General features: G+C 35.5%; 1 long non-coding RNA gene across 2 annotated transcripts in view; it reads left to right on the top strand.

Moving 5' to 3' along the window:
- The window catches only part of LOC105486200 (uncharacterized), a 308,856-nt gene extending 296,524 nt beyond the window's left edge, over positions 1-12,332 (top strand). The window contains exons 7-8 of one of the 2 annotated variants that reach the window (XR_011621065.1): positions 2,992-3,448; positions 4,501-12,332. This is a non-coding gene — a long non-coding RNA (uncharacterized lncRNA). Of the gene's footprint in view, positions 1-1,211; positions 2,162-2,991; positions 3,449-4,500 lie in introns of those variants that run through there. The other variant, XR_011621066.1, reaches the window with a different exon arrangement.
- Positions 12,333-24,466: the final 12,134 nt, after the last annotated feature.

Here is a 24,466-nt window from a genome sequence, read left to right as displayed (position 1 = left end):
GAGAGGTAAATTTTATTTTTTCACTGAGAAAATTTTCCAAACACTAAAAATTATCACAAATTAGGTTTTACATATAACATTGTTTCTACTTCCTTTCATTCCATTAAAAAAAAGATCATCTTTAATTTTTTCCTCTGTAAATAAGATTTTGTTTTTCATAAGGAATTCAGAGTACCTGTGTTCCAAGCTTAGAAATCATCCACAATTTAGATAAATGAAGTCCACAGTTTAGTCATAAACAATTACACTTTCAGTATTAGTTATATGTACCAAATCAAAATGTAGCAAGGAAGGATATCACTTCAAACAGAAAATCTGAATTTATACTAAAAACAAGTGAAACAGGTGTACTGTTACCTTAGTCTTTCACCAGAGAAAACTTACTTCTTGAACTATTTGGTTTAGCATAGGCTATAGACTTACATTTCAAAAACACATATATCAAACATGAAAGACTGACAGAGATATTCAAATAAAAGGAATAATTTGCAGTCATGTCTCTATTATGCCATTTCCTTTTTAATGCCTGAAATAAAATTACAAAGAAAAAAAAAGAGAAGGTTTCATAAAATAATCATTTATTTAGGCAATATCATTCTTAGTTTATATTAGTTATCCTTTCCATACATCTTATTTATATTCTAGTTAAAATTCCCATATAGCCATATATGTCTAGACAGGCCATAATAATAAAAAACCTCACCCTTTCCAACTGTATGCATATAAAATTAGCTAACCAAGCTTAACTATACCTTTTTTAACACCAATAAAAAATGTAGAAGATGAGAAGAGAAACCCTGTAAACAACTGAGATGTTTTTCCTTATTTCAAATCTATGAGTATAAAAGGCACATTTGTTCAAACACTATCTGATGGACCTCAAAAAATTCATTCTTTATTAGTCACAGCAAAATTCCAATGCAATGATGTTGTCTTTGGAGAATTTTAAAAGATTTTGTTTATAAAACTGTTCTTTCCCTTTGTTACTAATGTCAGTATGTCTGGATTGCCAGAGGGGTTATTGAAAAAACAAAAGTTGACAATCTTAGCAATGCAATTACTTTCATTGTCCTTTCGATAAAGAATTTATCTGATCATCTGGATTTGAGCAATTCATGTGGTTCCAGCTGTAAGAGAGGGAACTTTTTTTCCTTTAAGAAATGAATCGAAGGGATCATCCATCAAGTCTCTAACCACTTCTTTTCTTTCAGAGCACTTGGAACACTGTGTCACTGTGTTAAGAGTGATGCCGAAAAGCTGGCAGCCAAAGATCTCCTTTTACTTCATTATTTCCAGTGGACTCTCAGAAAATCAATAGTCTTTTATAACCATAAAACTTTATTTGTTGTTGCCCTTGTTCTGCATTACTTTAAAATGGACTATTTATTATAAATAGAGGTAATATAATTGTCATAAACGTGCTTCCCAAAAAAGTTTCCTGTTCCTAAAATAAGTAATTCTGATTAAATATATAAAACAATACTAATTTTTGTGAGGTTTTTAAATTTTGATTTGCTTTAAACTTTATCTGCATAGATATAAGGCCCTTGGGTTAGACGTTTAAATAAATATGATTCTTTTTTCTGAAACATCTTGGCAAGATATCAGAGCTACCACTGAGAACTTGACAATTACAACTGCCAATGACTTTGCTCTGACATTGGATAAGAACAAAACAAATGCTTCATTGTACCATGTAGCATTGCCCTGCTTCTTTAAAATCACAGTATTGTAACTACTCATTCATTTTTCCTTTTATAAAATTATCTTAGTATTTTCCTCCTCTAATATATTAAAATATTTTTAATATGGAAGGAATCCAACATTAAAATGGGTAATAAACTTGTTTCATATATTTCTCTGAGTGTGAACAATTGATTTTTAAAAAGAAATGTTATGTCAGACAAATTATATTTCAACACAAATATTAAACAGAAACCTTTAGTTAAAATACATTTTAGGAGGTGGGAAATAAAATTTATAGGAAAAGGCAAAGTAACTGAATTTAATCAACTTCCACATTAGACGTGACAATATATAATATACTAACATTCAAACATACGAAATGTCCACACAGAAGAAATGGTAGACAACTATTCCCATCTCTACCTAAGGACAAGGCTAGATGAAACAGGCCCAAAATGCAGTCAGAGCAATTTAAGTATGAAATATGAGTACTGAAGGGTTTGGGCTGGGAGTACTGTAAAGACCTCTTCTTAGGCCTTTGCAGAGATTTCTCTCTATGAGTTATAGTTGGTTCCATTGTCTCAATTATTTCTTCTAACTGTGACTTATAGACAATACTGGGAATTCATTTATGAAGAAATAATATTTACTATGCAGTCATATGTGGGAACAATCACTTGAGGACTTTTTCAGGTTATCCTTATCACTAACAATATAACCTAATGCGTAGTAAACATGCAATTACTATTAGCTAATTATTAAACCAATAAAAGAAAAGTTACATAGGGTGTTCAGTCAAATATCAAGCAGGAAAGGATGTCACAGTAATTAAAAGCATGGTCTCTGGAGCTGCAGCTAGGATTAAAATCCTAGCTCTTCTACTGACCAGCTGTATGACCCTGGGCAAGTATTTTTATTTTTCTGTGCCCCAATTTTCTCATCTTTAAGATGCAACATTAAGAAATAAGTAAAAATTAGGTATTTGTAAGACTCAAGAGAAACAGAGAAACAAATAAAGATGAGATTAGGCTAGTTTTGTTGAACTTTTAAGAAATGCAAATTAAGTTAATAACATTAAAGTATATGGCACAGTGGCACAAGAGTCTATCCAGCTTGTACATAATTATTTCATTTATAAACAATTTCCCATTGCAGCCCCTCACGTTTATCATTTAACATTTTATGACCTTTATTTCCTTTAAATCTGGGGGGAGAGGAAATCTACAATAGTGCCTTTGAATCACTTATATAGCATCTTTTATGTCTTAGCTACTCTTCTGAGCACAATTGTCATATATTTTTCAGGTTTTCAAGAAAACTTTGCAACTTTAACATAGTGTTTTGAAGAGTAAAAGTGACACCTGAAAAAAGCCATCCATGAGAACTAACTCCCCACAAACTGATCAGATGCCAGGATTGCAATTTTTCTTCAGAGAGAGCAAAACTATGGGTTAAGATGTGTTTGGATGGCAGAAATCTGACCGAGAGTCTGTCATGAGGAGCAGATGTACAGGAGAATGATTCACAAGATCTCCTTTCTGTGCATTGAACGTCTATCCACAGAGCACATCTTCATTACTAGGGGAGAGCATCCATCAGCCGACATGGTGGTGGCAGCATGTTCATACCTGAGGTGCTGCTTCAGAAAGGAGAGCTTTTCAATAGTTAGATTATTTCAAGTCGCAACTAAATGCCTCAAATTCCCAGGAATGTAGATAATAACAATTATGCCTCTTTCTCTCTTTTCCTCACAGACAAAAAGGTAACCCATGTTGCATAATTATAAAAAATTCCAAAATAATAATTTGAAATATACAGGACACTTCAAATAATACATCTACATGTTTTGAATCATCTTCCTAAAGCCCAAATATTGTTGTGTACCCAGGCACAGTAGGAAGCTGATCATTACAAATGACAGCAGCAACATTTTAAAATTATGAATCTTAAGAATATTTAAATAAATGTATAGCAACTAATAAAATTGAAAGTAAAATGTATACTAACTTAACTGATATTTTGTTAGCAGGTATTTTTCATTTAAAACTGCTTATTAGTAAATTTAAATTATGTAAAATTGTGCATGTATATCTTAAGATGGCAGATATATCTTCAGGGCATATTATTCCCCTTGCTTGCCAGTAGACTCAAATATCCACTTTTTTTTTTTTTTTTTTTTTTTGGTTTCTCATCCTATTTGTACTAACTTGACTTCTATTCATTATTTAAATTAAAAATGAACTGGAAATTCCATAATGGGAATGACTTCCCATTGTTAGATTTAAGTTTCAGTCAACAGAATCTCTCATTTTCATCAAGAAATTTTTTAAACACATGGGCACAATATTCCTATTCTTTCTTTTAAAAACTCAACTCCTGCACTTCAGCTTAAGCAACAGAGTTAAGACCCTGTCTTAAAAAACAAACAAACAAAAAAACAAAATAAAACTCCACTCCATCATAATTTTATGAGTGAATCTACATCAGCTTATTGCTTTAGAACTTATAATGTTTCTACTATCAAGATTAGCTAGACTGAATTTGGCCAATTCAGTGCAGCATTCTCTGCTGAGTTTAATTCAATTATGGATAAGAATTCAGTCATAGTCTTGGAAAAAATGACAAGAAAATCTTCTGATTTTGTAGGATAAAAATATGCTTTTGAAAAATACACACTATATTTTCTACCTCCTTCCTTTATAGTTAAACCAGGCTCTACTTAAATCCATTATGTTTTATTTTTTGCCTGATTATTATACTAACCACTTTTTCTTTCAAATATTGCTGACAGAATTATTTCTGAATTTATTTCAGTGCTGATATGCCACAAAGAAGGAATCACACTGATTGTGCTGCTAAGTGAAAGAAAAAGTGAGCATGAATGACCCCTAATTGAGCTTTTAATACGGCCTAGTGCCCTTGCTCTGCTACACGTTTCTCTCCAAGCCGCATGAGGAGTCCACTCTGGGTACGAACACATGGAGATAAATTATATGAAATCAGGAGTTTGGACTAAGCAAGAGACAAAATTATGAGAAATGATCAATTACTCTTCTTTCTAAGTAAACAAAAAACAATAAATATCATCAAGGCCATCTCTTTCCTTAAAGTTATATTTGATCTATTATTACCAGTTATTAGCTTACTTCTGATATAAACTGGTTTTCCTTTGAGAGAAGCATAATCATTGGAGGAAATGTTTGTCTTTGGGGAAAAAAAAGAAAAAAAAACGGGAAATTGTACTTCTGGAAAAAATTAGCCCTCAAAAAAAGTGAATAATATATCTGCATTTTTTGGCTGTAGTTTCAGCTCATGTACATGTTTCTGCTTATCTTCTCGAAGGAGAAACAAGTTATTCAATGCTATGTATGAATCAAAGATCAGATTACTCAGAATCCTGAAAAATAAATTGTGACTGTGCATATTCTTTATCCATTTTTAGTAAACACATGTATTTTTTATACAGTTATGCATCCTGATCTGTTGTCATTCAATGTTTTTTGTATAATTTATAGATATCATCACCACAGGTTTTGTGAGATTGACATGCAATCTAAAAATAAATGATTCAAAGATGAGTGTTCAAGATGGGTGACTAGATGCAGCTGAGACATACCTTTTTCAGGCAGAGAAACCAAAATATTGAACAGTTATTCACACTACAAATAGATCATCTGAGAAAGAACACTGGAATTCAACAGAGAAGCAACAAGAGACACCAAGGACTAGGCAAGGGGATGCAAGGATGCCTGTTCAGCGGGATTGCTAGGAGCTGGAAGCAGCCCCTTGACCCAGGGAAGTGGTAACAGAACCTTGGGGATCCACATCCCCATTATGGACTTTTGCAATCCTAGCTACAGGAGAGCTCCTCAACCCTTGCTGGCCTCCAGACAGGCATAGAGAGCTCCCTTGAGATTACACAGAGGCACTGCTCAAACTCACGTGGAGTCCCACAGGCTTTTGAGCAATGGGAAGCTGCAGCAGTGCCATTCTGGTAGCACATTCCCTAGGGTTCTATATTCTGCCCTAAGGCTGTTGCTGCCAGCTGTCAAACCAGGGAGCGGGAGGAGAGGCCAGGTACTCACACACACCAAGGACAAATTCCACTGCCACTGCCACAGACTGCTGCAGGACCCAGGCACACTCGGGCCACATGCTGCATGCCTGCCAGCCTCTCCAGAAGCTTCCTATCTGTCCATTCCCGTGGAAAGGGGCCACCCTTCCTGCTGGCAGATCCACAAGGCAGCTGTTGTTGCCCTGCCTGAGTGTTCCTCCAGTGGCCTGGGACCAGCCTGCCTCTCACTATCAAAGCTAGTGCTTGAGTCAAGAGGTCCTGAGAATAAGTTCACTCTTCTGATCCCATCCATCTTGGTCTCAGGCCCTGCTTCCAGGGATATGAGAATGAGATATGCAATCTGTTCTCAACCAGGAGAGGAGAAGCTGAGAAGACAACGTGGCACAGGTTCCTGTTGCAACAATGGAGCTTATCACCCCTTCCTTCACAAGACTGCACTGGAAAGAGTGTAGCCTGAAAGCTGCACTTTCTGCCCCAAGAATGGAGTCTCACAGCCTGGGATAGCTTCATGATCCGAATGCAGACTGCTTGGGACAGGGCTAGCTGTTCTGGTCTGCTGCCAGCAGCTAGACACTGAAGGGAGACCCACTGGGTTGGGGGCTTGTGTGGGTCCCACCGGCACCTGGTGGACTTGGCTTCTTGGCAAGCCATGTCCCCCAGAGCAGCCTCTTGAGAACAATAAAAGTGCCTCTCACTCACCCTGGAAATTTGCCCCAGAGGCCTGAAAGTTGTTTCCTAACCATTCAGGGTCAGCACTTGTGCCTGTCATTGGAAAGCCTGGGCACAGGCTTGCCCAACCCAGTTGTGCCCAGCTGTGCCCTCTCCACCTGTCTTGGTGTCAGAGCATGGAATGAGACTGGTGAGAGTTCCATGGCCTCACCCACTGGCCAGACATCTGAGTACTTCTGATTATCAAAAGCCAGGCATAAATCCCACTGGGATCACTGCAGCTGCCTCTCTCCTGCAAGAGAGCACCACCTCATGGCTGGGAAGTCAATCAGTACCTCCCATTACAACCTCAGCTGACACAATTACACAGCACTTGCCTGGTTCTTCCCTGCAGTGTCACCTACCGGCCTGGAAATCAAAATGCATAACCTTAAAAATTGCTGACAGAAGTACACAGCACTGGAGAACAAGATAATCTTTTCAACACCCCCACTTCACCATATCTGCAAGAGACAGTAAGTCTACTCACACACCCAGCACACTGCTACTACAAACTAAAAAAAAAAAAAAAAAAAAAAAAGACAGAATTTGAGAAAACCACCATACTAAGACAATCTATAACCAAGGAATTTATACAAAACTTTGGCCAGTTAAAAGCACCCAGAATAAAAGTCAAAGCCAAAAGATTCTGCCCAATTAATGTACAGTTTCATCTGCAAGGGAAGGAAAAAAGTCCCATTAAAGCGAAAGTCAATTCAAAAATAAGAAGTGACACTTTCTCTATGTTAAAAGAAACTAACATAAAAAGTCTAGCAGATGTTTTGACATTCCCCAAAGGATAATACTAGTTCTCTATCAATGCATTCTAATCCAAATGAAAATCCTGAAATGACAGATAAATAATTCAAAATATGAATTGTAAGGAAGCTCAATGAGATCCAAGGGAAAGACAAAAGCCAACGCAAAGAAATCAGAAAAACAATACAGCTTATGCATAAAAATTTAACTAAGAGATCAATGTTTAAAAAAACACACAACTTCTGGAAACAAAAATTTATTAAAGAAATTAAAATTATAGTTGAAAGCTTTAAGAATAGACTAGACCAAGTGGAAGAAATAATTTTACAGTTGTAAGACAAGTCTTTTGAATTTATGTAGCCAGACAAAAATAATGAAAAAAAATCTTTTTAAATGAACAAAGCATTCCAATACAAGAAATATGCAATTATATAAAGGGGCCAAACATGAGTCATAGCTATTTTTGAGACAGAATAAGTAAAAATAAAAAGTTTGTAAAACCTATTTGAGGGAACAATTTAGGAAAAATAGTCTGGTCTTGCTAGAGATTTAGACATCCAGATACAAGAGGCTCAAGGAATAGCTGGATGATATATTGCAAATTGAACTTCACCAAGACATATCATCATCAGACTACCCAAAGTCAACATAAAGAAAAAAATTCTAAAATCAGCAAGAAAGAAGCATCTAATAACTTACAAAGGAATCCCATAATACTAGCAGTAGACTTTTCAGCAGAAACCTTATAAGCCAGAAGAGATTGTGGTCATATTTTCAGCCTTCATAAAAAAAAAAAGAATAAAAATAAAATAAAAAACTGCTAGCAAAGAGTTTTGTATCCTACTAAACTAAGCTTCATAAATGGGGGAAAAATAAAGTCTTTTCCAGAGAAACAAATGCTAAAGGAATTTGTCACCACTAGACCACATCTACAAGAAATGCTCAAAGGAATCCTAAGCATGGAAACAAAAGGGCAATACTTGCTGTGAAAAAGTAAGAAAGAAAGAAAGAATAAAACATTTCTTAAAAAGCGTTTACACAATTGGGTCTACACAGCACCGAGTTAACTATTAGTATTGTGACAGGACTAGAACCTCACAAGTCAATAGTAACCTTGAATGCAAATGAACTACATACTCCACTTAGAAGATATAGACTCAAGGAATTAATTCTTTTAAAAAAAGATCAAACCATATGGTGTTTACAAGAAACCCACCTAACTGGTAAAGATATTCACAGACCCAAAGTCTGCAATTTTTCCTCAAAGGGCTGGAAAAAGATATTCCATGCAGACAAAAATAAAAAGTGAGCAAGAGTAGTTATATAAGATAAAGCAGGCTTTAAATCAACAACAGCAAAAATAGATGAAAGGGTCATTATATAATGATAAAAGGATTAATTCAACAAGATGTAACAATCCTAAATGCTATGCATTCTACACCAGAGCAGTCAGAGCTATAAAACAAATACTACTAATACTAAGAAAAGAGATGGATCACAATACAGTAATGGTGGGGGACTTCCACATCCCACTGAGAGCACTAAACATTATCAAGAAAGAAAATCAACAAATAAACTCTGGACTTAAATTGGACTCTAGGCCAAATGCACCTACTAGACATTTACAGAACAAATTACATAATAATTGCAAAACATACATTCTTCTTATATATGGATGGAACATTCTCCAAAATAGATTATATGACAGGCCACAAAGCAAGTCTCAATACATTTTTAAAAATGAAAATTATGTCAGGAGTCTTCTTAGACCACAGTGGAATAAAACTAGAAATTAATACCAAGATGAACTCTGAAAACTATACAAACACATTGAAATAAAACAACCTAGTCCTGAATGATCATTAGGTCAACAATAAAATTAAGACAGAAGTGGTTTTTTTTGTTTGTTTTGTTTTGTTTTTTAACTTTTTACCAATGAAAATACAAACACAATATATCAAAACTTCTGTGGTACAGCAAAAGCAGTGCTAAGAGGGAATTTTACAGTGTTAAATGTCTAGATCAAAAAGATAGAAAGTGCTCAAATTACAAGCCGAACGTCATACCTCAAGGAACTAGAAGATCAAAAATAAGCTAAATCCAAAGCTTGAAGAAGAAAATAAAAATAACAAAGACAAGAGCAGAACTAAATGAAATTGAGACTAAAAAAAGAAACAAATGATCAATGAAACAAAAAGTTAGTTATTTGTAAAATAAACAAAGTTAATAGACTGCTAGCTAGATTAACCAAGAAAAAGAGAAGAGTCAAGCATAACCAAAAATGATAAAGGTGACATTACAACTGATACCACAGAGATACAAATGATCATCAAAGGCTACTATGAGCATCTGTAGGTGCACAAACTAAAAAAATTGTAAGAAATGAATGAATTTCTGAAAACATACAATGTAGTAATGTTGAACCAGGAAGAATAGAAATCCCAAAAAGACCAAGAATGAGTAATGCAATTGAATCAGTAATAAAAAAATCTCCTAACAAAACAAAGGCCAAGACCAGATGGATTTGCAGCCAAATCCTACCAGATATACAAAAAAATAACTGTTACCAATTCTACTGAAACAGTTTCAAAAAATTAAGGAGAAGGGAATCTTTCCTAATTCATTTTACAAAGCCGGTATCAACCTGATACTAAAGCCAGGAAAAGACACAAGAAGAAGAAAGAAAACTGCAGACCGATATCCCTAATGAACATAGATGCAAAAATGCTCAACAAAATACTGGCAAAACCAATCCAACAGCACATCAAAAAGGTAATACACCATTATCAAGTGTGTTTTATTCCAGGGATGTAAGGATAATTCACCCTTCACAAATCAATACATGTGATTTACCACATAAAAAGGATTATAAACAAAAAGCTTCTGATCATCTCAATGATGCATAAAAAGCATTCAATAAAATTCAGCACTGCTTCATGATAAAAACTTTCAACCAACTAGGCATAAAGGAACATATGTCAAAATAATAAAAGCCACATATTACAAACCCACAGCCAACATCACACTGAATGGGGGAAACCTGAACTCACTCCCCCTAAGAACTGAAACAAGTCAAGGGTGCCCACTTTCACCAGCCATAATCAACATAGTGCCTAAAGTTCTAGCCGGATCAATCAGGCAATAGAAAATAACAAAAGACAGCCAAACTGCAAAAAAGCAAATAAAATTATCTCTGTTTGCTGATGACAAAATCCTGTACCTAGAAAACCCTAAAGACTCCTCCAAGAAATTTCCAGATTTGATAAATAACTTCGGCAAGGTTTCAGAATACAAGTAACATGTACAATAATTAGTAGCATTTCTATACACCAATAACAATTAAGCTAACAGCCAAATAAAGAATGCAATCTCATTTACAATAGCCACAAAAATAAAATAAAATACCTGGCAATGCATTTAACCAAGAGGTAAAATATCTCTACCAGGAAAACTGCAAAACCCTAATGAAAGAATTTTCAGATGATATAAACAAATGAAAAATATCCCATGTTCATGAATTAGAAAAATCAGTATTTTAAAAATGAACATACTCCCCAAGGCAACCACCTACAGACTCAATACAATTCCTATCAAATTACCAATGTTTTCTTTTTAATGTTTTATTTCTATACATTTTGGGATAACAGGTTGTATTTGGTTACAGTAGTAAGTAATTATAGTGGTCATTTGTTAGATTTTGGTGCACCCATTACCTAAGCAGTATACACGAAACCCAGTTTGTAGTTCCTCACCTCTCCCATCCTTTCCCTTGAGTCCCCAAAGTTCATTTTATCATTCTTAGGCCTTTGCTTCCTCATAGTTTAGCTCCCAATTATAAGTGAGAACACACAGTATTTGGTTTTCCATTTCTGAGTTATTCACTTAGAATAATAGTCTCCAGTTCCACCCGAGTTGCTGTGAATTTTTTAAAAATCTTCATGTTCACATGGAAACAAAAAGGAACCTGAATAGCCAGAGCTATCCTCAGCAATAATCTAAAGCTAGAGGCATCATATTACCTGACTTCAAATTATACTACAAGAGTGCTATAGTAACCAAAACAGCATAATACTGATATAAAAATAAACGCATAGATCAAAGGAACAGAATAGACAACACAGAAATAAAGCCATATAACTACAATCCACTGATCTTCAACAAAGTCAACAAAAATACACACTGAGAAATAAACACCCCATTCAACAAATGGGGCTAAGAAAATTGGATAGCTATATGCAGAATAAGGAAACTGGACCCCCATTCCCCAACATATATATAAATTAACACAAGATGAACTAAAGACTTAAATGTAAGAACTGAAACTGTAAAAATCCTAGAAGAAAACCTAATAAAACTCTTCCGGACATTGTGCGAGGCAAAGAATTTATGACTAAGTTCTCAAAAGCAAGCACAACAAAAACAATAATAGACAAATAAGACTGAATTAAACAAAAAGCATTTGCACAGAAAAATTAATAATCCATGGATTATTAGGTTGAAAACAGACAGCCTACAGAATTGGGGGAAATATTGGCAAACTATGCATCCAACGAAAGGCCAGTATCCAGAAGCCACAAATAACTAAAACAGCTCAGCAAGCACAAAACAAGCAATTTTATTAAAAAGTGAACAAAAAACATGAACATACATTTTTCAAAAGGAGACATACAAGCAACCAACAAACATTTCTGAAAAAAATGTTTGACATAATCATCAGAGAAATGCAAATTAAAACCACAGGGAGATACCATCATACATCAGTCAGAATGGCTATTATTAAAAAGTCAAATATAACATGTGTTGGTGAGGATGCAATGAAAAGGGAATGGTTACATGCTGTCAGTGGAAATGTAAATTAGTAAAAACCTCTATGGAAAACAGTACAAAGATTTCTCAAAAAAACGGAAAATAGAGCTATCATTCTACACAGCAATCCCCCTGTAGGGTATCTACCAAAAGGAAAAGAAGACATTATATAAAAAAGACTCCTGCACATCTATTTTTCTTGCAACACTATTCACAATAGCAAATTCATGAAATTAACCTAGGTGTCTGTCAGCAAATGATTGGATAAAGATGTGGGGTGTGTGTGTGCGTGTGTGTGTGTGTGTGTGTGTGTGTGTACATTACTCAATTATAAAAAAAATAATTAAATCGTGTCTTCTGCAGCAACATGAACGGGTTGGAGGTCATTATCCTAAGTGAAATAACTCAGAAACTGAAAGTTAAATGCTGCATGTTCTCACTTACAAGTGAGAGCTAAACAATGAGTGGACACAGAGTGGAATAATAGACATGAAGGCTCTGAAAGATGGGAGCGTGGAAGAGGGTGAGGGTTGAAAAATTACCTATTGAGTACAATGTTCACTATTTGGGTGATGGTTACACTAAAAGCTCAGATTTCACCACTATGCAATGTATCCATGTAACAAAACTGCACTTGTACTCTCTAAATTTGCATAAATAATTTTTTTTTAAATAAAGCATACTTGTTTGCCTTTTATAACTGAATTTGTAAACCTGTGTAATATAAATCAATGGAGAAAGAAAATATTCTCAATGTTTGCTAAATAAACAAATAAATGCTTCAAATAATTTGTGAAAGGTCATATCTCACAATATGCACTGAGCATTATAAATTAGCTGCACATGCTGAAAACATCTAATGATTTTTGTTCTCATATATAAAAATTTGTTTTTAGTATCTCCCTACTTTTAGCTCTTTTGGGGTAAAACTAAAATACATTTGGTTCAATTTAGCCTTCATTGAGAAATTATTTTAGCTGAGTGTCTTGAATAAATAAATGGAGATTTGAAACAGAGAGATAATAAATTAGGGATAAAAACCACTGATTCCTAATTATGTGTGCAGATATCCTCACTGCACACATAATTAAGAAAATGTCCTATACAATATGCATAGATTCTAACTTCCTTGGAAGTTATAACCTCTGGAAATTTTTATCATTCTTTATGCTAACAATTAAGATAAAGAATATTTAAATAATATACAAACAGGTAGTGTTCGATTTTAATTTGATAGTATCAATGGAAACAGGATAAAAGACTTTTATACCAAAAAATGAATTTATTAAAAATGTTCAAAACACCATGCTTGATGCTGCATTAGTGGTGGGGGTAGCAATAGCAAATAAAGTGTGAACAAGAACCCCAAGGAACACATTCACTGAGGAAAAAAAGATAATTCTATGCAAGTCACTCTGTTTAATATTTATAGATTTTAGAAGGGGATCAGAATGGTGATATAAGTATTAAACATTATGTGGAGACATGTAGTTAAAATGATTCTATATGTTCACAATTGAACACAGCTCTTCTTCTCTAAACATTAAGTATTGATAGAAAAAGATTTAAAAAACAAAAAAGAGCTTCTAAAAATAAGATGAACATCCTGGGGAAGAAAGAAAACAAATTCAAGCAATGATTTGGCTTAAGACATAAGCCTGCTGTACTAGGGAGCTTAAAGCAGACAGCATTACTCTACAACCTTGGCTGCTATGCAGTAAAGAAGACTAAAGTACTCTGCATTGGAACCGCAAAGTAGATCTTGGTGCTCTACTTACAGCCAGTGGCTTTAGTGGGTTTTCTCTACTTGTGAAAGGAGAGCAAAGAAAAAAATCAATCCTGCAAACACAGTCTGTGCTGTGGTTTTTAGCAATAAGAGAGTATCTGGCAGTAGAAAGATGCAGACTTTGCTTCCTAACCAAGAACTGTAACAAGTTGCCTGCAGCCAGATCTGTGGTATTCTTGAGGTTACCACTAGGCAGAGGTCCCATATTGCCAAACCCTTGGGAATCACAATGGACATTTATTGTAGGTGGTCCTAATTGCAACACTGTGTAGGTGAGTTTTCTGTGCTGGGGCAGAAAACGGTGCTACAGGGACAAAATATGGGGCCACTTATTGGAAAATGCATTCTTTTCCATCCCTACAGAAATGATATTTATAATGTTACATTAATTGCACGAGCTAAGCAAGAAACAATGAGTATATTGCAGGCCTCAGTAAGACATGTGTGCTCCAAAGAATGGAAGATAAATTCTATGAAGATTGAAGTTACTGCCACTTCAGTAAAATTTTTAGTATTGCAGGAATCAGAAAGGCCCTGGACATGCACTATGAAATAAAAGACAAATTATTGCATCTTAAATTCCAAGAAGGAAGCTCAATATCTGATCATCTTCTTTGGGATCTGAAAGTAGTTATGTACAATGGAGAATAATGCTTTGGCTCTTATTCTAAATTACACAGAATTCTGCCAGCTTTGAGTGTGGCTTAGGGTAGGAAAGGGCTCTACAGCAGTCAAGGCTATATTACAAGTGGACCTGCCACAAGGCTTATTATCTGAGCACACACTATGGTGTTGCAGGTGTCAATGGTGAAAAGAGATAAAGTGTGGAGTTAATGTCAGCCCCCAGTGGGAGAATCATCTTAAGCCCTTGGGTTCTGGAAGAAAACCGTGCCATTTGCAGGATAGAATTATATGGCTGCCAAGAAACAGTACCTGAGGTGCTACTGAGACTTGATGGATCACTTGATCATATGGCATCATATAGCAGATATAGACTGCTATAAACTGTCCATTATAAGCTGGAATCTGGCAAACCTGCCATGTCATAAAATAGAGCATGTCCAGGCACAATTCATTATAAATTGAAGATGGTGATCCATAATTGAGCCTAATACAGACACCAGAATATGAGTAAGTTATATTATTTCATAGCCCATTTAATCAACCACAGTTGTACTAGCATTGCTCCTTCAGGTCACACTTACGGCTTTATGTTTTGGGGTCCCTTATTACCAACTTGATAAAAGGTAGAAAAATTCTGAGTTTGTTCCACAAATCAGTAAGCCTATGACATGTGTACATTCTGAAAATGGACTGCAGCTGCACTACAGTCCCACTAACAAAGCTGAGAAAAATATTTGTTAGGAGAAATCCTCTCAGTGGGAAAATATGAGGTGCTATATCTGCTCATCTATTTTGTATGGAAAAAGAAGACTTTCAAAATTAGAATATTAAAATAATGAGTGATAACGAATGGTGTGGCTGGCTGGTCAAGAAACGAGAAGTAGAAATACTAGAATACTGGGGGTAATAATGTCAGGAAAACAGTTATATGGGTCTCTGAGAGTGTATATAAGAGAGTAGATCACATTTAATATCCACCAGGAAATTTTGAACATGGAAGAGGCTTGATTCAATAACCAAGTAGAAAGAATAATGACTAGTTGTCTTACCTAGCCACTATCATCAGACACAGGGTACTGGCAAATGGATACATCAACAGAGTAGCCATGATGGTCAGGATGGAGGTTAGTCATGGGCCCATCAACATGGTCTCTCACTTACCAACATTGATTTAGCTACTTGTAATGCTGGGTGTCCAATATGCCAGCAATTAAGATCAACGTTTAGCCCCCAGTATGTCACCAAGCCTTGAGAAGTCCAAAGAACTACTTGGAGGGAAACATCCTTTTAGCCCTGGAAAGCACAGAAATTCATATGAACTGCCAGTGGCATATATTTTTGTCTTTCCTACTCACAGGGTCTTTCAGTCAGCATCAGCAATTGAGGGTGTCTTTAACACACCAATCCTGTGTCACTAATTGGTATAATACATGGAAATAGAAACCAAGAGGAGGTAGTAGGAATGGTCCCATTAACTGTCACTCTGAACGACACATTTTTGGGAGTTTGTACTTGCTGTCAATTTTGGTCCTGCAGGTTGAGAAGTTTTAGATCCCAGAGGAAGAAGGCTTCCAACAGTTGACACTGTAAATGTATATGTATATGTGTGTGTATATGTATATGTATTTGTATGTAAATGTATATGTATATGTGTGTATACTTATATGTATATGTATGTGTATATGTATATGAGAGAGAGAGAGAGAGAGAGAAAGTCTCACTCACTCTGTCACCTAGGCTGGAGTGCAGTGGTGCAATCTCGGCTCACTGCAACCTCCATCTCCCAGACTCAAGTGATTCTACCGCCCCAGCCTCCAGAGTAGCTGGGATGACAGGCATTACTGTAAAACAAGGGAGGTTTGAAAAAACGGAAAACATATTCTTTGTGAAAATAATCACACAAATGTCAATTCTTCACAAGTGAATTTATAAATAAAATACAATGCCTTAAAAATGTCAATAAGCTTTCTTCTTGGAGCATGACAAGTTGATCATAAAGTAAACATGAATGAATACATAAGCCAGAATATCGAGGAAAGCCTTGAGATAAGAGAGCAATAGGTAAGGAGTTCTAGCTCTGTAGCGTCACAAAATGGGAAATACACGATAAAGCCACAGGATTAAACAGTAAAATACTAACCCATGAATAAATAGATCCACCAGTGGAACCAAAAAATAAATATATAGAAATATATAAATATATTCAGATGCAGGCCAGGTGTAGTGGCTCACATCTGTAATCCCAGCACTTTGGGAGGCCGAGATGGGTGGATCAACTGAGGTCAGGAGTTTGACACCAGCCTGGTCCAACATGGTGAAACCCCATCTCTACTAAAATATACAAAATTACAAAATATTTTTAGTATACTAAAATATACAAAATACAAAAAATAAAAACCATCCCTACTAAAATATACAAAATTTAGCCAGGCATGGTGGTGGGTGCCTGCAATCCCAGACACTCGGGAGGCTGAGGCAGGAGAATCTCTTGAACCTGGGAGAAGGTTGCTGTGAGCCAGGATTGTGCCACTGCATTACAGCCTGCATGACACAGCAAGACTCCATCTCAAAAATAAAGAAAGAAAGAAAAGAAAAGAAAAAAGAAAAGGAAAGAAAAGGAAAAGAAAAGAAAAGAAAAGAAAAGAAAAGAAAAGAAAAGAAAAGAAAAGAAAAGAAAAGAAATATATCCAGATGCATATAAAACTTTAAAGGTTGTATGGTCATATAGCAGGCAGAATTTGCACAATTGAATAAACATTTAGAAAATAATAAATTTAAATGTATGCTTACAAATGTCAGAGAAATTGTAGGACACCCAAATAAATCTGAATTTCAAATAAGCAACAAATAACTCTTTAATTAGTGTGTATCTAAAGATTATTTATTTTTATCTGAAATTCAATACTTTAAAAAATTACATTGATTCATAATAATTATACACATTTATGTGGTCCCTGTGATATTTTGATACTTAACAATGTGTAATGATCAAATTAGGTTAATTAGGATCTCCATCACCTCTAACATTTTCCAAATCTCTTCTGCCTATTTGGACTTATTTCTTCTGTCTAACTGTATTTTTGTGTTCATTAACCAAACTTTCTTCATGCCTCTTCCATGTCATTTCCAGCCTCCGGTAACCACCATTCTACTCTCAAATTCCATAAGATTGATTTTATTTTTTAGCTGTATATTTTAGCTGTATATTTAGCTGTGTTTTTTTTTTGGTTTTTTTTTTTTTTTTTTTTTTTTTTTTTTTGACATGTGCTATTTGTCTTTCTGTGCCTGGCTTATTTCACCTAACATGTCTTCCAGGCTCAACACCACTGATTCCCAGGGACATGCAAATCAAAATCACATGAGGCATTATCTCAGCTCAGTTTATCAAAAAGATCAAAAAATAACAGACACTGTTGAGAATGTGGAGAAATGAGAAAGGAGATCTCTATCTAGTGTACTACTGGTAGCAATGTAAATTAGTTCATCCACTATGGAAAGCAGTATGGAGATTCTTCAAAAGATAAAAATAGAACGACCATATTGTTCTGGAATCCTACTGCTGGTTACATATGCAAAAGAAAGGAAATCAGTATACTGAAGAGATAAAATCAATATGTCAAAGTGATTTCTGCACCCCCATGTTTATTGCAGCACTACTCACAATAGCTAAGATATGGAATCACCTTAACGTTCCATCAATGGATGAATGCATAAAGAAAATGTGTTATATATACACAACAGAATAGTATTCAACCATAAAAATAATGGAATTCTGTCATTTGCAGCAACATGAAATTCAAATGTAACTGTAGTTTTCTGTGCTAAGTTTATAAACTTACCCTCGGTATGCAAGGATATCAAGCACATATGAGATAAAATGTAAAAAATGAAACCATATAAAAAATAGAAGAAAACATGAGTAAATTATTTTAAACCCAAGTAGTGAGAAAAACATTCTAGTTTTTCTAAAAATTTCCTAAAAATCCAGAATCAATAGAAGAAACAATAGTGACAAATTCAACTTCATTTATTTATTTTTAAAGTTTCATTTTTATTCATTTTTTTTAATTTCAACTTTTATTATAGATTAAAGGGCACACATGCAAGTTTGTTACATTGGTAAATCACAGGATATTGGTCCCATCATCCAGGCCATAAGCATAGTATACCCAACAGTGGTTCTTCAGCCCACAACCCACTCCCTGCCTCCCCTGTCTAGTGATCCTCAGTGTCTATTATTTCCATCTTTACAAGCATGTGTATTCAATGTTTAGCTCCTACTTCTAAGTGAGAACACACAATATTTGGTTTTCTGCTCTTGCCTTAAGTCACTTAGAATAATGGCCTCCAGCTCCACCCGTGCTGCTGCAAAGGGCGTTATTTCATTCTTTCCTGTGAATGCATAGAGTATTCCATGGTGTATATATATCACATTTTCTTAGTCCACTATTGGTGGGCAATTTTGTTGATTCCATGTCCTTGTTATTGTGAACAGTGTTGCAGTGAGCATACAAGTGCGTATGTCTTTATGGTAGAATGAATTCTTTTCCTTTGGGTGTATACCCAGCAGAAGGGATTGCTGGGTTGAACGGTAGTTCTATTTTAAGTTTTTTCAGAGGTCTCAAAACTGCTTTCCACAATGCTAAACAAATTTTCATTCCTACCAACAATGTATAAGCATTTCCTTTTCTCCACAGCCTCACCAGCATCTGCTATTTTTTGACTTTTCAGTAATAGTCATTCTGACTGGTGTGAGATGGCATCTCATGGTCTTCATTTGCATTTCTCTGATAATTAGTGATGTGAGCATTTTTTCATGTTTGCTGGCTGCATGATGTCTTCTTTTGAGAAGTGTCTGTTCATATCCTACGCCCATTTTCTAACTGGGTTGTTCGTTTTTTGGTTGTTGATTTATGCTCCTCTTAAATTCTAGAGACTATACCTGTGTCAGATGCAAATATTTGCTTGCAAATATTTTCTCCCATTCTGTAGGTCATCTGTTTACTCTGTTGGTAATTTCTTTGGCTGTACAGAAGCTCTCTCATTTAATTAGGTCTCACTTGACAACATTTGTTTCTGTTGCAATTGCTTTTGGGAACTTAGCCATAAATAATTCACCAAAGCCTATATCGAGAGGTATATTTCCTATGTTTTCTTCTTTTTTTTTTTTTTTTTTTTTTTTTTTTTGAGGCAGAGTCTCACTCTGTTGCCCAGGCTGTAGTGCAGTGGCACGTTCTGGCTCACTGCAAGCTCTGAAACATGCCCAGCTAATTTTTTTGTATTTTTTAGTAGAGGTAGGCTTTCACCATGTTATCCAGGATGGTCTCGATCTCCTGACCTCGTGATCCGCCCACCTCAGCCTCCCAAAGTGCTAGGATTACAGGCATGAGCCACAGCATCAGCCATTTCCTATGTTTTCTATGAAGATTTTTATAGCTTGAGGTGCTACATGTAAATATTTAATATATCTTGAGTGAAGATTCATATGTGATAAGAAGTAGGAGTCCAGTTTCATTCTTCTGCATATGGCTAGTGAGTTATCCCAGCAACACTTATTGAAAAGGGAACCTTTTCCCATTGCAAGCCTAATCAAAAGAACAAAGCCAGAGGCATCACATTGCCTAACTTCCAACTATGCTACAAGGCTACAGTAATCTAAATAGCATGGTACTGGTACAGAACTAGACACATAGAACACTGGAACAGAAGAGAGAACTCAGTAATAAACACACATAGACCTAGAACCATCTGATCTTCAGCAAAATTAATAGAGTTTTATTTTTTAATTTTATTTTTAATTAAAAAATATATTTATGAGGTAAAATAATAATGTTCTGATTTTAAAAGCACACCTTTGAGAGGAGGGGCCAGGTGGCCAACTAGAAGCAACTGTGATTCATGGCATTCACAGACAGGAATGAAAGGAGTTAGTGAATTCAGGACCTTGAACTGATATATCCAGCTTCTCACATTGGGATTGACTAGGCAAACAACTCCACTGTCAGAGAATGAAGGAAAGCAGGGTGGGATGAAGGTCTATGCAGGAGTAGCAGGGAGCCAAAGGAACCCCCACCTCCAGCCAAGGGAATTGTGAGTGATTATGCGGCCCTGCCCAGGGCCATGAACTGAAATCTGCCAGAGGTACAAAGAACAGCTGGTACCATTTCTACTGGAAGTATTCCAAAAAGTCAAAAAGGAGGGACTCTTGCTTAACTCATTCTATGAGGCCAGCATTATCCTGATACTGAAACCCAGCAGAGATAGCAAAAATTCAAGAAATCGTCAGGTATTCAGGTCCATACCCTTGATAAAGATTGATTCAAAAATCCTCAGTAAAATACTGGCTAACCAAATCCAGCAGTACATCAAAAAGTTTATCCACCATGATCAAGTCGACTTCATCCCTGGGAACGCAAAGTTGGTTCAACATATGCAAATCAACAAATGTGATTCATCACATAAATAAAACCAAAGACAAAAATGGCACAATTATCTCAATAGATGCAGAAAATGCCTTCAGTTAAACTCAACATCCCTTCATGATAAAAACTCTCAATGAACTATTGAAGGAACATACTTCAAAATAAAAAGAGACATCTAGACCCAGAGCCAATATCATACTGAATGAGCAAAAGCTAGAAGCATTCCCCTTGAAAACCGGGACAGGAGAAGAATGTCCTCTCTCATCACTCCTATTCAACATAGTACTGGAAGTTCTGGTCAGGACAATCAGTCAAGGGAAAGAAATAAAGTGTGTTCAAATAGGAATACAGGAAGTCAAATTATCTTTGTTTGCAGATGACATGATCATATATCTAGAAAACCCCACCATCTCATCCAAAAAGCTTCTTAAGCTGATAAGCTACTTCAGCTAAGTCTCAGGATATAAATTCAAAATGCAAAAATCGCTAGAATTCCTATTCACTAAAAACAGGCAAGCAGAGAACCAAATTATGAATGAAATCCCATTCACAATTGCCACAAAAAGAATAAAATATTCAGAAATACAGCTAACAAGGGAAGTGAAGGACCTCTTCAAGGAAAACTACAAACCACTGCTCAAAGAAATCAGGGAGGACAAAGACAAGTGGAAAAACATTCCATGCTCATAGACAGAAAGAATGAATATTGTAAAAATGGCCATACTGCCCAAAGTGATTTATAGATTCTATACCATTCCCATGAAACTACCATTGACATTCTTCACAGAATTAAAAAAAAAAAAAATTACTTTAACCTTCACATGTAACCAAAAAAGGGCCCATATAGCCAAGACAATCCTAAGCAAAAAGAACAAAGCCAGAGGCATCATGCTACCTGACTTCAAACTATACTACAAGGCTACAATAACCAAAACAGCATGGTACTGGTACAAGGACAGACACTAGGACCAATGGAGCAGAATAGAAAACTCAGAAATAAGATTGCACACTTACAAACATCTGGTCTCAACAAACTTGACAAAAGCAAGCAATGAAGAAAGCACTCTCTATTTAATAAATGGTTCTAGGACAACCAGCTATTCCTATGCAGAAAACTGAAACTAGAGCCCTTTTCTTGTGTCATATACAAAAATCAACTTAAGATGGATTAAAGACTTAAATGTAAAACCCAAACTCTAAAAACCCTAGAAGAAAATCCAGGCAATGCTATGCAGGACTGAGACACAGGCAAAAATTTCATAAGTAAAATGCCAAAAGCAACTGCAACAAAAGCAAAAATTGACAATAGGTTCTAATTAAACTAAAGAGCTTCTGGAGAGCAAAAAAACTATCATTAGAGGGAACCGACAACCTATAGGATGGAAGAATATTTTTGCAATCTATCCATCTTACAAAGGTCTGGTATCCAGAGTCTACAAAGAATTTAATGAAATTTACAAGAGAAGAAACAAACCCCATTAAAATGTGGGCAAAGGACATCAACAGATACTTCTCAAAAGAAAACATTCACGTGGCCAAGAAACATGATAAAAAGTTCACTTATTAGTAGAGAAATGCAAATCAAAACCACAATGAGATACCACACACACATTAAGATACCATCTCACAACAGTCAGAATGGCAATTATTAAAAAGTCAAAAAACGACAGCTGCTGGTGAGGTTATGGTGAAAAAGGAATGCTTTTACAGTGTTGGTAGGAGTTTAAATTCGTTCAACCATTTGGAAGACAGTGAGGCTATTCCTCAAAAACCTAGAGGCAGAAATATCATTTGACTCAGCATTTACATTACTGGGGATATACACAAAGGAGTATAAATCTTTGACTCAGTATTCCCATTACTGGGTATATATACACAAAGGAATATAACTCTTTCAATTTTAAAGATACATGCATGTGTATGTTCATTGCAGCACTATTCACAATAGCAAAGACATGAAATCAATCTAAATGTCCTTCAATGATAGACTGGATAAAGAAAATGTGGCACAGATACACCATGAAATATTACGCAGCCATAAAAAGAAATAAGATCATGTCCTTTGCAGAGACATCAAAAGTTGGAAGTCATTATCCTCAGCAAACTAATGCAGGAACAGAAAACCAAACACCACATGTTCTCATTTATAAGTGGGAGCTGAAGGATGAGAAAACACATGGACACATAGGGGAGAACAACACACACTGGTGCTTGTCGGGGGTCCAGAGTTTTGGGGATGGAGAGCATCAAGAAGAATAGCTAATTGTTGCTGGGCTTAATACCTAGGTGATGGGATAATCTGTGCAGCAAATCACCATGACATTTGAAATGAAAGAAATGAAAGTTTCTTATATATGTAATAAACCTACATAGCCTGTACATGTACCCCTGAATTTAATATAAAAGTCAAAGAAAAAAAAAAAGCACACCTTTTTAATGACAAAACCAGTTATCAGCAAAATAAAAAACCAAAGATAAGCTGGAAAAAAATATTGGTAATTTTTGTCCAAGACCGAATATATTTAATATTCAAAAAACTCCCGAAGACCAATTTAAAATCTCAAAATCTAATAGAGTAATGAGTAAAATATAGAAATTGACAATTCATAGAAGAAATAAAATTATTAGAAGTTACTGATATCCTCACTCATGAGACAAATACAAATTCAAGTTATGCTATGATGTCATTAATCATATTGGTAAAATTTTTTATTTCAACAATATATTCTGTTGGAAAGCCGATAAGGAAACAGGCACCCTCATACATTGCTGATAGACTTCAAAGTTATCTTTTTTAGAAAAGATTCTGTGGACATGTTTGACCCAGCAATGCATGTCAGGAGTTGATCCTAAATGCACACTGACAAAAATAAAAATTAACATACACGTAAAATTAGATACTGAAGAATTATTTATAAAATCAAAAATTAGAAACAACACAAATGTTTAATAGGAGTCAGTTGAACAAAGTGTAACAAATCTATCAGACGGTGTATTTTGTAGCTACAAAAGTAAAGATATTCTCTAAACCAATAGAGAGCAATTCCAAGATACTTAAGTGAACAAAAGGAAGTTCCAGAACACTATATATTTTTCATAAGACAGGAAACACAGAATTACACACAGATATGCATAACTATTTGTTATATTAGCAAAAATAGTGGGGGCCAGGCACGGTGGGTCAGGCCTGTAATCCCAGCACTTTGGGAGGCCCGAGGTGGGCAGATCATCTGAGGTCGGGAAGTCAAGACCAGCCTGACCAACATGGGGAAACCCCGTCGCTACTAAAAGTACCAAATTAGCCGGGAATAGTGGCGCAAGTCTGTAATCCCAACTGCTCAGGAAGGCTGAGGCAGGAAAATCACTTGAACCCAGGAGGCTTCGGTGTTTTGTTGCGATGAGGTTGCTGTGAGTCGAGATAACGCCACTGCACTCTAGCCTGGGCAACAAGAGTGAAACTTGGTCCCCCTCTCCCCCGCAAAAAAGGGAAGAATAAATCAAAAACTAACAAAAATAATTACTAGTGGTAAATGAAGAATGATGGTAGACAGAACTAAGAGATGTATGAATAAAGTTCTAATGAAGTTTTGGCATTGGAAA

This window comes from Macaca nemestrina, chromosome 3 (assembly GCF_043159975.1).
Source record: "Macaca nemestrina isolate mMacNem1 chromosome 3, mMacNem.hap1, whole genome shotgun sequence".
Taxonomy (NCBI): domain Eukaryota; kingdom Metazoa; phylum Chordata; class Mammalia; order Primates; family Cercopithecidae; genus Macaca; species Macaca nemestrina.
The sequence above is the reverse complement of the archived record's forward strand: the minus strand, read 5'-3'. Positions and strand labels throughout refer to the sequence as shown.